Raw genomic sequence first — 16,217 nt, forward strand, 5'->3', positions numbered from 1 at the left:
CTCTCACTCATATTATAGATCCCCCTGTATAAATCTAAAGTTATAAAAAAGAGAATTATGTAGCTTATAATTACGCTATTTCATTCGACGAATTCCAGTAGGATACACAAGGTGATGTCAGCAAACAGAAACATAGTAATAAACAAAACAAAAACAACAAAAACCCAACAAAACAAACAACGACCAACAACAACAACAATAAAAAAAAAAAAAAAAAAATGCCATCTACATTTCGGATTTCAAAAGACAGAAGACGGCAAAGAACCTGGATCCAATTTCACAAAACATTTTAAATACGTTTACGATCATCAGTCATACATTTAGAAGCATTTGGTATCTATTACATGCAGAAAATCACAAACTATAGCCCCTGCGCGTGCTATAACCTCCCCGTGGTGCAGGGGTGTAACATTCTCTTTGAGAATGGCCAATACAGCACAAATAAATTTTGAGTAAAAGTCTGTATCTATCTGTGATATTTGTGTTTTTGCACGGTTCTTTACACTGTGTTTTTGTTTAAATCTTGAATTTTTATATTGATGTTGATCATCGCTTTGTTTTCATTACCATAGTTTGACACCCAATAGCCGATGTATTTTTCGTGCTGGGGTGTCGTTAAACATTCATTCATTCATTCATTCATTAAAAAACTATAGATCATGATAACGGCAAATGAAAATATTTATGTATATTGTTTTTATCTTGAATTTAGTAGCCTAGTTTTGCACATAAAATGTAAATTTACGACTGTTAAACTATTGTTATAACTGCATTCAATACAAACAATACAGTTCAAATATACATCAATCACTTTCTTTTGTCCTTACCATAACACACCTTCCTGGAGGCGAGACGTAGCCCAGTGGTATAGCGCTCGCTTGATGCGCGGTCGATTTGGGATCGATTCCCGTTAGTGGGCCCATTGGGCTATTTCTCGCTCCAGCCAGTGCACCACAACTGGTACATCAAAAGCCGTAGTATGTGTTATCCTGTCTGTGGGATGATGCATATAAAAGATCCCTTGCTGCTAGTCCTTAACCATATGTTCGACGCCATATAACCGTAAATAAAATGTGTTGAGTGCGTCGTTAAATAAAACATTTCCTTCCTTATAACACACCTTCCATACTGACGTACTTTTCTGCGTGTTTTAGATTAGTAGATACCAAATGCATGTAAACATTTGACTACTAACTGTAAACATAAAGTTACGATATTTTGTATATATACAACTGGCTCCTAGTGCGTAACTCGTTTTGAACTCACAGAAATACTCTGCGAATATGTCCATCGGATATCCAGGGATTAATTATAATCGTAGCATGTGCTGCAGGCTGCGAGATGATACTAATTAATCCCTCGACGATTCCTTAAATCAGATTTCTCACACAACTACAGAGATATAGCCGAAAAACAATTACCATCTTTTAGAAAGAAAAACAAATATTAGAAGCATAACGTAGTGGAATAGTAAGACTTACCGTTTAAGTCAAGATTCGTTACATAGGAGAATTTTTGAAATTTTGTTCCCTCTGAGCCGTGTGGTATTTCCTCTTGGAAGTGATTCCATCAGTGGAATCCGTACATGTGAAATGAAGTAATTTCAGCACCTGTTGAAAAGACCGTCATCAGAACAACTCTGTGACTCAGTGTGTGGAAGCGGTCACATCGTCTCGCCGTTAACCAGAAGACATCGATCTGCGCGCGCATACATTGCCGCCATCTGTTGCTCGTGCTCTGCAGACGACATAACAATCTGTGGGGCTTAACGCTGCTTTATTAACAGGAATTATTAGACCGTGCCTGGAAGAAGAGAGATCGGCACTGCGATAAAAATTAATATGGGCAAAATAACTCATTACTGCCCATTCAACAAAGGCCATCTCAATAACTCGCACAATAAACTATTATCATTTACTGAAGTCCAATTACTGTTGCCGTATCCCTAACGTGGACTGCGGCTTATTTAATATTGCAGGCAACACTGGGAATGCATCACGTAATGTACTTACAGATAGCCGATGTCTAGGAGCTAATACTGGCTGAATGCTAGAGAATGTTTGGACATGTCACATTTAACATTTGAAGGAAGGAAGGAAATGTTTTATTTAATGGCGCACTCTACACATCTTATTTACGATTATGTGGCGTCAGACATATGGTTAAGGACCACACAAATATTGAGAGAGGAAACCCGCTGTCACCACTTCATGGGCTACTATTTTTCGATATACAACATCACAGACCGGGTAGTACATACCATGGCCTTTGTTATGCCAGTCGTGGTGCACTGGCTGGAACGAGAAATAGCCCAATGGGCCACCGACGGGGATCGATCATAGACCGACTGCGCATCGAGCGAGCGCTTTACCACTTTAACATTTGAAATAACATGTGAAGGATAGAGTTATTAACTGTTTGAACATCTTTTATCTGAACACGAGAGTCCAAAAGATGTTTGACAATATCGTGACTCATCCTACGAATCACAATCATCGGCGTATTATGTGTGAAGCATTGATTTGCAGAACTATAAGTTGCTTTATATTCTAACACTGATTGGTACAGCTTTAACCATGTCGACATCGTCAGCTATTGCAGGATTTGACCGTAAGAGTTGGTGAATGATGCTTTGACAACATAAGGTAACCAATCATTTCTTGGTCATATAGAAAATAATAGTGTCACTTTGCCAACGCTTTTAACCAACACCCCCCTCCCCCCAAAAAAACTCACACACACACACCCCCCACACACACACAAAAACACACACACACGGTAAACAAACATGACTACTAGTGTTGTGCGAACATACCGACAGATAAAACTAACTGTCAAGCATTAATTTACAAACATACAAAGTATTATATTCTTACAGCAATTACTACAGCATCAACCATATCGAGCCAAAGTAGACAAACAACCATTAGAGTTACTGGATTGTGGTTTGATAACATAGCAAGCAGTTCAGCAATCTGTAGCCGAACGCTTTCAACACACTGGGCAACAACTCGACAACACCGAAGAGTTGCATCCACCAAAGAAAATATCGGCAACCATACTTCACTAGCTCATATAGGGATCGAGCCATCTAACTACTAAAGAAAGGTATGAGGGTAACCAATGGTCATGAGACTACGTTTACACTAATTACTGGTTTAATTTTGAATCCGAGACATGACTATCTAACAATATTCAAGCTATCTAATTCACTACTATGCATCAATCATAAATTATATAATAGATGACGCATTTCTATCCTGGACCATCTGCCAGAACCCGTGTCTAGGACAGACATGTCTCAACCCGAAATGTAACCTGAAAATTGTTGGTATGTTTTAGTTTGGTTTGGTAGCAAAATACATCATAGACTTGTTCATACAACAAAGACCACTATCTCTGACGGCCAGACAGTTTAATGCGACATTCTGCTTGGTCTAGTGACATCTCTTTAATGTATCGCCATACACATAGCACGTAGCACCAGGATATAATAGATACTGGTGCTGGGGTGTCGTTAAACATCCAATTATTCCTTCTATTCTATGCAAGTTTGGGTTTCTAGGCTAGTATTGGGAGTGGAAGTCCTCCTACAGGTGTTGCAGGAACCATGAAACATCCTGATACAGAACTCCTATGGGAGTAGGGAACCTCCTGAAGACGAGCACCTGATAGTCGATCATGGAAGTAATCTCGACTTTGCCTAAAACATCTTTCCAACTCTGCCTTGTGCTGAGCTACGATTTTAATCACGGAATACGGTTTTGTCATTCAAGTTTACACAAAGTGACTCAATAAACACTTGATATTACACAAAGTTACTTTCAGTAAACGAAGAACTGGTTATTGTCTTGTATAACGGTGATCAATGATTTTCCTCATGTATTTCAGAGGCAAACCTCCACCGTTATGTCTACACATACCGAACGCCTTACATTGCAACTGTTCAACTGTTGTTATTTCTAGGTAAAACTCAAATCAGTAATAGTACGTTCTATTTCAACATAATTATGAATTGAATAATATTCTGATATATTGAACTATTTTGAAATACAATACAGGCATGACCATTTTGCTATATTTCAATATATTTCTTAGCTAAAATACATCGTAGTAATAGTCTACTGTTTTCAACATATTTCTTCGATGAACCACAATTCAGTAATACTTTTCTTTATTTTATTTCCAGAAACACCAAACAAATAATAATAATAAAACCCCCACCAACCCACACAACTCATGAACACTAGTATTGTGCTATATTTTAGCATGTTTCATGGGTGTAAGCAATGCAGTAATAGTTTGCTATACTCCAATATATTCCAAACAGACACCCTATACTGGAAAATATTTCTGCTTGCGTTTCTAATGTTGGTCACTATAAGCCGTGTCAACTATTGGGAATATTATTTATTAAGTTTATCCTGTCGCCCACTTATTAGAATACAAACCAACTGAGGCACACAGTAGCATTCAGTAAACAGGGCACTTGAAATAAACGTTTTAGATTTTATCGGTTAAGATGAGTATACAGATTTCCAATTACACAGAGTTTCAGTTCCAGGTTTGATACACACTCCACCTGCAGGCTTTTAAACCACATCCATCAATCTCGATTTGTGAAACAAAACTTCAAAGGGGCGAGACGTAGCTCAGTAGTAAAGCTCTCGCTTGATGCGTGGTTGGTCTGTAATCGATCCCCGTTGGTGGGCCCATTGGGATATATCTCGTTTCAGCCAATGCACCACGACTGGCATATCAAAGGCCGTGAATGTGCTATCCTGTCTGTGGGATGGTGCATATAAAATATCCTTTGCTACTAATGGAAAAATGTAGCGGGTTAAACGTGTTTCCTCTCTAAGACTATATGTCAAAATTACCAAATGTTTGACATCCAATATAGCCGATGTTTAATTAAGCAATATGCTCTAGAGGTGTCGTTAAACAAAACAAACTTCAATTCTTAAAACTTTACAGGTTTTTCATTTCCATGCAATGATGAAAATGAAAACCAATATATAATTTGTCTTCTTTAACTCGGTAGACACGTTTTTTCCCCCATATCCCAACCAGTGCATCACGACTGGTATATCAAAACTTGTGGTATGTGGTGTCCTGTCTGTGAGAAAGTGGATGTAAAGGTTCTAGTGTTGCTAATGGAAAAAAATGTAACGAGTTTCCTCTGAAGACAATGTCAGAATTATCAAGTGTTTGACCCCCAGTTTAATTATTTAATCAATGTTCTCTAGTGCTGTCGTTAAACATAAGAAGGTTTAAAATCTTTCTTTATATATTATTTTAATTGTTAATATAGTTCCAAATTAGAGCCTCGTTGGAGATCGCCTGTTACACCGTTATCTAAACCTCATCAACCACGATATCCAAACGTAGTAACCTGATATTCTATATATCTAAACCTCACCAACCACGATATGAAAACGTAGTAACCTGATATATTATATTAATAGAAATATTTAGCTATTTTCGCAGTCACGCCAATACAATAATGTCACGACTAAACAAAATATATATCGACCTAATTACATTTTAATACACATTTTCACCAGGGACATACATTTGAGACAACGTGGTAGCAAGCTTAGTATGCTATTTAATACCTTCGTGTTTTAACAATGTGGTCTAGTGACATTATTATAAATGAAAACTGACAAGATCACATCAGCTTATAGCATGTGACGTCATGAATACCTGCTGTAGGACACGTCACTTTCCAGTGTAAGGTATCATTTTGATACGAACCACGATACTTTGAACACCTGGGTAAAGGCTGATATAGACTGGAGGCGGCGCGTGCATGCGGTCTAGATAAAAACAATCGAAATACATTTGTTTCAGTGAAAGCGTCTAGACTGAATGTGTGCGATACTTGCTTCTGCAAAAGGCATGCGGCCAAACGCAATGAAATAGTGTCGAGGTTAAGCCATCGGACATATGGCTGGTAGGTACTGGGTTCGCAGTCCGGTACCGGCTCCCACCCAGAGCGAGTTTTAACGACTCAGTGGATAGGTGTAAAACCACTACACCCTCTTCTCTCTCATTAACCACTAACCCACTGTCCTGGACAGACAGCTCAAATAGCTGAGGTGTGTGTCCAGGACATCGTTCTTGAACCTTAATTGGATATAAGCACGAAAACAAGTTAAAATGAAAATGAAAATTGTATGTAGTGTATATGCCCAAAACGCAAGCCGCAGACGCATTAGACGCAACAGTCGGAACGCACGCACGCGCCGAACCCAGTCTATATGAGCCTTCACACTATTACTGTATTAAATAGTTGCTTTTTTATTGGCCTTGCTATAGGCCAGAGGACAACTATATTGACCCGAGGCAACTCCCGATTAATGATAGTTTTATTAATCAACTTCTACTAAAATGGTGACAATGATCACTGGCAAATGTGACTACGTCCATTGTGTAATAATTACGATATCGGAGATGAGTTTCATTATATATTTACATGTTTGTTTTTCAAGAATGAAAGAAAGCGTTACTTACCATCTTTCTGTCAGTCTAAACCAAATATATATCAATTTTATAAATTATTCAACTCTTAAGAAAGCTGGTGTTCTTAGAAAACTTTTTATATTTTGTAATCTAATTATGAATACTTTCAAATCCTCTGGCTGATATTCTGTGTATTTTTTGTGTTTATTAATATGTATTTATTGTATTTATGTACATTTATGTACACCCACCATCTTATTACAATTATATTGACTGCTGTATGTATATATATCCTCATATGCCGTAGACTACGGCCTGACTCAGGCTGAGTGTAAATAAAGTTCAGTTCAGTTCAGTTCAGTTCAGCTGCGAACCCTGTACCTACCAGCCTTTTGTCCGATGGCTTAACCAAGACGACACCAGGCCGGTTGACAAGTACAGCGCGTTCTTGCGTCATGATGTTTGTAGCAGATCAAAATAGATTTTATGTGAAACAAGAAAAGTATGTACCCAAATAACCATCTGAGTCAATGGAGTCCATATGATCTCGTTAACAAGGCAATGAGACGCGTCTGAAGAAAAACACAGTCACACTGGAAACCAAAGGAACATTTAATATTCTCAATTAATTTCTACAAATGAGATCAGCTGAACTGAGAAGTAAGAAAATGTAATCGTGAACTCCGTTGTGGTTGTAATTGACTTTTCACCACGCACGTATTGTTTCTTTCTACAGAAGTGCCCTGGGGTTTTAACTGCCCCATTGTGCGCTGTTTTACTTTAAACATCAAACATCCGATTAGCTACTCGCATGTTCGCTGATTAATATCTTATTTTATATTAATACTATTAAACTTATTCATTCTTCGTTGTCTCATATAACATTACCTTTTGACTTTTTTAGTTTGAACTAGGTTGACGTAAAACATTAATTCAATTATTCACTCACACACTCACGCACGAACGCACATACCCAATCACGCTCACTCAGTCACTTCTGTATGGCCTTCGCTAAAGTAACGTAAAATAATGTAACGTAACGTAACGTAACGTAATTATAATGTCTTTTTATACAAAGTTTAAAGTTAAAGCTTGTTTTGCTTAACGACACGACTAGAGCACATCGGCTATTGGATATCAGGTATTTGGTAATTTTTATGTAGTAAACTCGCTACATTTTTTCATATAGCAAGGGATCTTTTATATGCACCATCCAACTGAAAGGATGACACATACAACGACCTTTGATATACCAGTCATGGTGCACTGGCTGGAACGAGAAATAGCCCAATAGACACACCGACGGGAATCAATCCCAGATCGATCGCGCATCAGGCGAGCGTTTTACCACTGGGCTACAACCCGCCCTGTGTTTTTATACAAGTGCATGTTAATGCATGTCTCCCACCACACTCCGCCTCCAAAAGATACGTTTTAAGATGGCTTATTCGACGTAGACACATACATTTATTAATTAACTCGTGTTCATTATTTGCTGGTTATGTAAGAAAATTATATTCCTTATGTCAATAATTGCCTCAAGTAATCTTTGATAAATAATACCTGTTCAAGTTCAAGTTCTTTATTGTTTTAAGTTATACACTTATAAGCTTTATAATAAAAACAACAAAATATAATAAATACATATTTACAATATCTAATAATGATGGGAGCTCTATAGTACTATCTAAAACACAATCATGAATGAAAAATCAATACATATCTAAAATAAACGAAATAAACCCTACATATATGCATGATAAATAATTACGTGGGTAGTAATATGGAATATATGAAATATAAACAGATCACGTGCGTAAGGAAACTAAAGACACACATACAACATAAATCTTTAAAAAAAAAGGTAAAATTAAATTTTAAAAACTAACAATAATAAAATCATAATAAATAAATAAATAAATAAATAAATAAACAAACAATAAACTAAACTAAACTAAAATATAATAAAATAATAATAAAAATTAATAATGAGAAAAAACCCTATATAGCACGTTATGTGGGTATAAATTTTTTTTTTTTTTATTATTATGTAACACGTTATGTAAGTACACAAAATAAATATACCTATACATTTAAGATACATTTACATAAGAACCGATTGAGACAGACTAACCGACAAGTGTTAGTTTATAATATTATTGCAATAGTTGATCCCTGATTTTATTTGCTCTTAATAAAACATTTCCAAGCTTATTGAGTTCTTTGTTATTTTCTGTGGATAGAAGCTGAATAAGTTTAAAAACACTATGATGTCTATAATAGTAAACTTTTATTAACTGTTTTCTTAAAACACTGCATATTGGACACTGAATAATAAAATGATACTCATCTTCTGTCTCATTATTACTGCAAAATGTACATACTCTTTGTTGTCTATCAATACCTCTATATCGGCCGGATTCTATATTTAGTTTATGAGCAGATATTCTACGTTTTACTATTTCCTTTAAATACTGATTGTATATGGGTTGTAGAAGGTACATTTGTAATTAAAATTCATTTAACAGATATCGGTAGAGATACCCCTTTGGTGTTGCTGTTATTCGGTTGTTATAAGGACCACACAGATATTGAGAGAGGAACCCGCTGTCGCCACTTCATGGGTTACTCTTTTCGATTAGCAGCAAGGGATCCTTTATATGCACCATCCCACAGACAGGATAGTACATACCACGGCATGTGTTTCACCAGTTGTGGAGCACTGGCTGGAACGAAAAATCGTTACTAATAAACCTCACCTACACACCTACACATACAAACACGCACGCTTACATACAAGGCAGGCGTGTGTGCAGGGGGTAGGGGTGGGGGTGGGGGTGGTGGTGTTCGGGGACGAAAGCCCTCCCTGTTCAAGAATTTGTTTTCTCAATATATTTTCCGGGGTTGTATGACTCGATCCCCCTATAAACTTCGGTCGCCACAGTCTAGAACCCCTTCTTAAAATTCCTACACACGCACCTGTTACCGCCCTCGCACGTACGTAATGTTTTTAACATGCTCGGGTTCGACCTCTGGGAGTCAGGGGCCCAATCCGGGGCAGAAATTACTTAGGTCAATTTTGAAATTAAGCCAATGGGGGTATGGGGACTTTACAACTATATTTTTGATGCGCCATTTCTAATAAAAATTAATAAATAAAATAAATTGAATTTTTATTATAAATTTTGATCGCCATTTTTTGATCGGGCGTTTCTAAATATAAAATTATACCATAATTTTTTCTTTCTAAATTAGCCCTAAAATTTTGATGGAGGTTAATTTCCCAGGAGGTTGGGCCAAGGCCACAGGAAGTTTATTTAATGGGGGGACAGAGTGTTATAAGGGGCACCCATCGTATCGGGAACTTCAGTGTGGCCGAAACAGGAGAGGGTCCCGAGGGGGGAGGAGGCAGTCCCCCGGACATTCCTAGCTCCCCCTACGGCCGAAATGCCAACGCCCTATAGCCCTAACCTACTTCCGGTGGCATACCACCTCTCCCCCCCCCCCCAGTCAACCCAACCGTCGTGCCCTCCAGTCTCGGTGCTCCCTGAGATTAAGATCCAGCGGTTGGATCACTAGCAGAGTGATCCATGTCCGCTGGTAACTGGCAGAGGAAAGGAAAGTTTGCGTCTGGTGAGTCTGGCAGAGCGAAAACGTATTCGGATGATCCTGAAGTCCAGAGGCGCCTCTTCGTTGACCACGGGAAACTGAAGGTTATGTCATTCACCAGACGAAGTCACCCTTTAATTTAGAACACTAGAGGATGTAAACGGATGTAAACGGGGACCGCCCTTGCACTCAAAACAACTACACAGACATGTCTACACCTAATTTTACTGATTTACACACGCATCTTCACACTAAGGGGGGTTGGGGTGGATGGGTGGGAGGATCAGCCCATTGATAAAGCGTGATCGATCTGGGATTGATCTCCGTCGGTGAGCCCCTTTGGGCTATTTCTCGTTCCAGCCATTGCATCACGACTGGTATATCAAAGGATGTGATATGTGCTATCCTGTCTGTAGGGCGGTGCATATAAAAGATCCCTTGCTACTAATACAAAAATGTAGCTGGTTTCTTTTCTAATACTGTATGTCAGAATGACCAAATGTTTGACATCCAATAGCAGATTTATTAATAAATCAATGTGCTCTAGTGGTGTCGTTAAACAAAACTAACTTTTACAGAAAGGAGAAAAACGTGTCAGTAAACGGTATATGTACGTAAATCAGAAATAACTAGAATAACGTTAGGTGAATGAGCTTAACACATTGAGGCAGTTTCGGGTTGGCCAGTGATCACGACCGCACGCTACACTAGTTTAACGTTAGGTGAATGGTACCAGTGACGGTACCAGTGCTGCGAGCGCTCGGCCTCCCGAACACCTAATAGTCCAGGCCCTTGGGGAGCTATAGGGGGGATATTGTGCAGATTTGTCTACAAGCATGAAATTTGGCACAGATGTAGATCAAGACATGCTAAATTCATTTTTTGAGGGCGCCAAGGCCGGCGCTCGTTGTGGCAGCCATATTGGCGAAATCCAAAATGGCCGCCGTTCGTTACTTGATTTGGTCATAACTTGAAAGCTATAAGTCACAGGACCATAAATAATGACTGTTTGTATAGGTTTTCGACCACAAGGAATCCAAATATGAACTCTGTTTTGAGATATAAAAAGTCATATGGCCAGTTTAGCTACTGAAGCTTTCAATTTATGCCAAATTATTCATTATTGTTCACACACCCACCTTCACATTTACAAAGAGATGTGCAGTGGACTCCAGCTTTACTGCATTTACAGTTACCAGTACATGATTTTTCACAACCACAATGCAAAAGGGTGGAGCAGGCTTTACTAGCATCTTCAAGAGTTGTCCAATGTGGCATCCAGACATCGCGGTCATCCTTGTACCACCCCCATTCACTGAAGTCTGGAGTTTCCTGCTGAACTGACGTTGCCTGATTCCAGTAAAACCCTGCCTGCAACAATGCCCTCTTGATATGCTCAAACAAAGCAGCCTGTGTGGGTGGTATATTCTCCAGAGTCCTTTTGCCACTTGTAAAAAGATGATGCCTCGCTTCATTCACTTTGGCCAATCCACATGTCTTGCTGTACATGACAACGACAAATCGTTCCAGGTTCTCCATATGCTGAGACTCTAGGCTGAAGATGTTTGGGTCAGTGGTCAGTACCACAAGTGTTTCAGTAAGACCTGGTGTGTTGTGCCAAGATGCCCAGGCAGTCTTTTTACCACATCCAAGGAATTGAGATGCCGTGTCACATCCTGTAATCGCGTGGAAAAGTGGCAATGCCAGAGACTTAGTAGGCCCAAGACTGGAGGAGATGTCATGGATGGGAATATCATGGATTTTTTCCCCAGTACCGAAGTTCACCCACAGCTCCGAGAGACCAAGTGTGGAGAAGAAGTGTATCGCAAGGACAACCACATCACTATCAACTGTACGAATACAGGCTCTTTGGTGTCCATATGCAACAGCATGCTTCAGATTCAGAAATATCCTTGTGTCTGCCTCGCTGTGGTTACAGGGTTGCAGACCGGATACATCATATGGCCTATTACAGAGAACGCTCTCGTATTTGGTACTGAGAAGGAGTTTTTCACCAAGATCATTCTTGACAATCTCTTCACTGAGGAAAGGGAATAACTCTTTTTTGTTATCCTCATTTTTGAGGAATCCATTGTTCCAGTCATGCTTTGGTATGCACGCGCGGCCATCCCCAATCCTTGTACGTGCACCCATGCCACGTCGCTGATGTGTTACAGACTTCAGGCTGACATCTGGGTAGTTGTCCCATACAGCATCTAAACGTTCAAGGTTTGGGGTTATCTGAGACTTCAAGAATGGTATCATGTGTTTCGTAGTATACTCAGCAAAGGTTTTTGCTGATGTAGGACGCACCATATGCACAACGGCTGCCATATCCAGCACAACAACTGTGGCTGTTTTCGCTCCGACGTGTTATCCGGTTGGTGCTTTGATGCACTCCACAATGTCAGATTTGCAGCCTGACCGTAGAGATCCATGATCTGCCAAACTTGGTGGTTCTCGTTGATTTTCAAAGTGAAAGAACTCTGCCATGTCTGCATCTGGACGAGATTGTAGTGACAAGAAGAGTTGTGTCATCAAAGTCATATTTCTCTTCTGTACATTGCTGGTTTTGTTTCCTTTCTTAGTGAGATCAGGACGATTGGCAAATGTCAGAATGTTATTCCGTCGGAGAGTGTTTGACACTGGCACTGTTCTTTTGTCAAGTGTTTGTGAAACATATTGCTTATGAATGTCCTCGCCAACTTCATGGACCCGACAGAGGGATCTGACAACTTCTTGTTCCATAACTTCTAGTGTGTCAAGAGCAACAAGTTCCTGACTTGCAGTGAATGGATTGCCCCACTGCTCTACCGTCTCAACAAATGCCAGAACATCCTTTCTAAACTTAACCTGCAAACTGTGTACTTCTTTATGATGAGCAGTGTTCGAAGATGTGGTGTCTAGGATGGCTTCAAACTCTTCAACACCGCGAGCAGTCAGGACCTGCCAGCATGAAAAGTGTGAGTGCTTCAGGATTCTCATATAGCCCAGCTGCCCCGCCGTGTGCCTGCATACTCTTATTGGACTGTTCGTGAGATTGATCCTTTCCAATGAGACTGAACTTGTGTTGTGATTTTTGAACGACGAAGTTTCCTCTGAGAAATTCAGCATATACATCAGGGTGTTTATCTGGCAGCTGGACCATATCCCGCACATGCACTGACAACCATCGTGCATAATTTGCGTGATCCATCACATGAAACCATGGACAGAGCTCATCACAAACTTGGACATAGACATTGAAATCTCCTTCACGTAGAGACTGGATAAATCGACACATCAAAAGTTCAAGATCCATGATTGTAGACCAGTACTCGAACTGTGGATTTTCAGTTCTGGACACTCGATGCCATATCCCCTGTGGCTCAGGTGGCCCCTGGATATTAGAACAGTAAGCAGTGTATGCCTTCTGTTTTAGGATGAAAAGAGACATCAGGGACACTTGATGTGCATACCGTGTGCGCTTGATATGATGCTCATTGAGTGCTGACTGTGCCAGACCAGATGTTAGAACCTGTGCCTGAGAAAGTACTGTAGTCCACCCTGAATCACGTAGCAACTTTCCGATCATTAGATGAACTTTGTCTTCAATATGCAAAGCTCCCATCAATAGAACCAACTTATCTTCTCCTATAATATCTGGAAATGCCCACTGTAGTTGCTTTGCTATAGCATATATTGGTTGATCAGCTCCAAGGACACCAACCTGCCCAGGATTCAGAAACTCTGTGCCTCACATAGTGAGTCGCATTGCATGGTTTATCATTGCAGGCGAGGCCGCTTTTTCAGGAAAGAGCGTGAGAACTCCAATAACTGCTTTTGGCTTTAGAGAGTCATCATTCATTTGAGGAGAGTTGTACCCTGACGATGTGATGATTTCATCTTCTGGAAGTGTGTCCTGCTGCTAGACTGTAGCGACATGTGCCATCCAGGATTCGTCTTTGATCTTTGCTGTTTGTACCAGACTGTGAGAGGGCCGAAGCTGATTGTTGATGGCTGCAGGTCCGAACAAGGCCGTGTTGTTTAGTGGAACTGGGTGTATGATTGTATATGAGTCAGGTAGGTGAGGCACAGATGTATCAGAGAAATCCAGCTGTATCGGATCTCGTAGTACTCCATGGTTATCTGCTGAGAGGTGGTTAGTTGTACTCAACGCAGTGCATTGAAACTCACCCTGTGAAACATTCCCCTTATTGTCACTGTCCAAGTTGTCCATATCATAGGTGACAAGATTGGTTGGCACAATAACTCCATCCTCAGCATGGCGCTTGCACACTGCTTGTGCAATAGCTCGTTTCACCTCCATAACACGGTCATAGGACACTGCTAGTCCAAAATCATGGGCATTTTCGAGCTGTTTCTTGTGTCGTCCATCTCCATGCATCTTTAGGCCTTGGTATAGTGGGAATGGTGTTTCACGATCTTTCGTGTGTCGTATGGTACTCGTCTTAGTGGCATGGTGTGTACCACTGAATGTGTTATAAATGAGCAGTTGAGAGATGACACATGCTATTTTTGTCCGGCCATGTACCTGTTCATACATTTCAACATTGCCTTGTTCTCGTAAAATTGATGAACCTTGGAGAATGATATTGATGAAGCTACAGAGCTCTACTGGTACTGGAGATGTTAAGCAGTTTGGTGCGAAAGAGCCATTGAAGGGTTCTTGCTTCTGGAGACAACGCTTGCGCAAAATCACTGCTGCCCGCATCAGTAATAGAGCTTCATCTTGGTCAATTTTGAAATCATGAGTTTTCGCAAGTAAATCAGCGACCTTTGCACTATTTGTTAAGTAGACATCCTTCCCCTGTGAAAATTCAACCCATTCAGGAAGAAGACTGAGATGATATTCTTTGAACCGTGTTGAATGAGGATCCCTAGGATCAGGGCACGGACTTCCCTGTTCTTTCATCAATGTTCGATACATCTGCCGAAGTGCTGATAGCTTAAATACTGATTCAGAATCCTCACCTAGAGCAACTATTTGCTCTGTGACAAGTGGATCAAACTGAGGTGGAGCAGAGCCTGTGGCTTCTCGGCGGCTGCTGGCACGTGCTGTATCTCGCAGATGCAGGTAACACTGGACATGATAGTAAGTATCACCAGCATGGGCATCAGCAGCTTGTGTTATCAGTTTACCCAATAAGGTAAAATTGTTATTGGACTTTGCCCAACATTTTAGGTTTGCATCTACGTTGGCAGTTGCGACCTCACGTAAATTGCTTTGGTCATATCCTTCACAGAGAATGCAGCAGTTAATATGACGATCTTTTTCAGCTGATGTCGTAGCTGCCCTGAGTTTCTTGGGGGAACTGTTGGCACCGGACTCCTGCTTTTGACGCAGCCTTTTCACACGTGAACTGCTGCAGTAACTCCTGCATGTTTTGTGATATTTTGCATTATTTGCTCGGAGTGTTGCCGCAATACCCGAACCATCATTTAGATCATCAAACGAGACTAGTACCAAAGGGGACAGCATTGATTTCCCGAAAGTCATTCAAGTCTCTTTCAAGAGTTAAAAGTCCTTCCTCCTTTGGTGTTTGCAATTGTTCGTTTTTCTGAGATTGACAAAGACAGCAAAGTTCCCAATTCAGAACCATTTTGACAATATCACAAGTGAGTGTTTTCTTTATAGATCACCACCACCAATACTGTAGTACCACCACTAATCCAGCTGTTATCGTTACTCTAGCTTGCTATTTCTACTGTGACACACACCTGGAAAAACACCGAAAAACATATGTTAGCCACCACCAATTACGCGAACCAAAATAATCTGGAGTAGTTATTCACCTTTGATGAATATATATGGGGGAAAGCTGTGAATAAATAAACATTTAACAAGCATTAGTGGAAGGTATACATTTCCATGCCTGAAAACGAATTAATTCGTGTGGGACAAAGGGCTTTGAAGCTGTAAAGGTTAGCCTAAATTTATGCCCATAGAGATATTATTGCCACATAATTGTCTAAATAGCCATCCTATCTCAAAACAGGGTTCATATTTGAATTCCTTGTCATCGAAAACCTATACAAAGAGTCATTATTTATGATCCTGTGACTTACAGTTTTGAAGTTATGACCAAATCAAGTAACGAACGGCGATTTCGCCAATATGGCTGCTACAACGAGCGCCG

At 40.1% G+C, this 16,217-nt stretch overlaps 1 protein-coding gene across 2 annotated transcripts in view; it reads right to left on the reverse strand.

Annotated features, from left to right (window-relative positions):
* Positions 1–1,610, reverse strand: part of LOC121375556 (regulating synaptic membrane exocytosis protein 1-like) — a 111,724-nt gene extending 110,114 nt beyond the window's left edge. For both annotated transcript variants that reach the window (XM_041503060.1, XM_041503059.1), the window contains exon 1: positions 1,482–1,610. The gene's annotated coding sequence lies outside the window, so the exon portion shown is untranslated. The remainder of the gene's footprint in view (positions 1–1,481) is intronic.
* Between the last annotated feature and the right edge of the window lie 14,607 nt (positions 1,611–16,217).

This window comes from Gigantopelta aegis, chromosome 6 (assembly GCF_016097555.1).
Source record: "Gigantopelta aegis isolate Gae_Host chromosome 6, Gae_host_genome, whole genome shotgun sequence".
Lineage (NCBI taxonomy): Eukaryota > Metazoa > Mollusca > Gastropoda > Neomphalida > Peltospiridae > Gigantopelta > Gigantopelta aegis.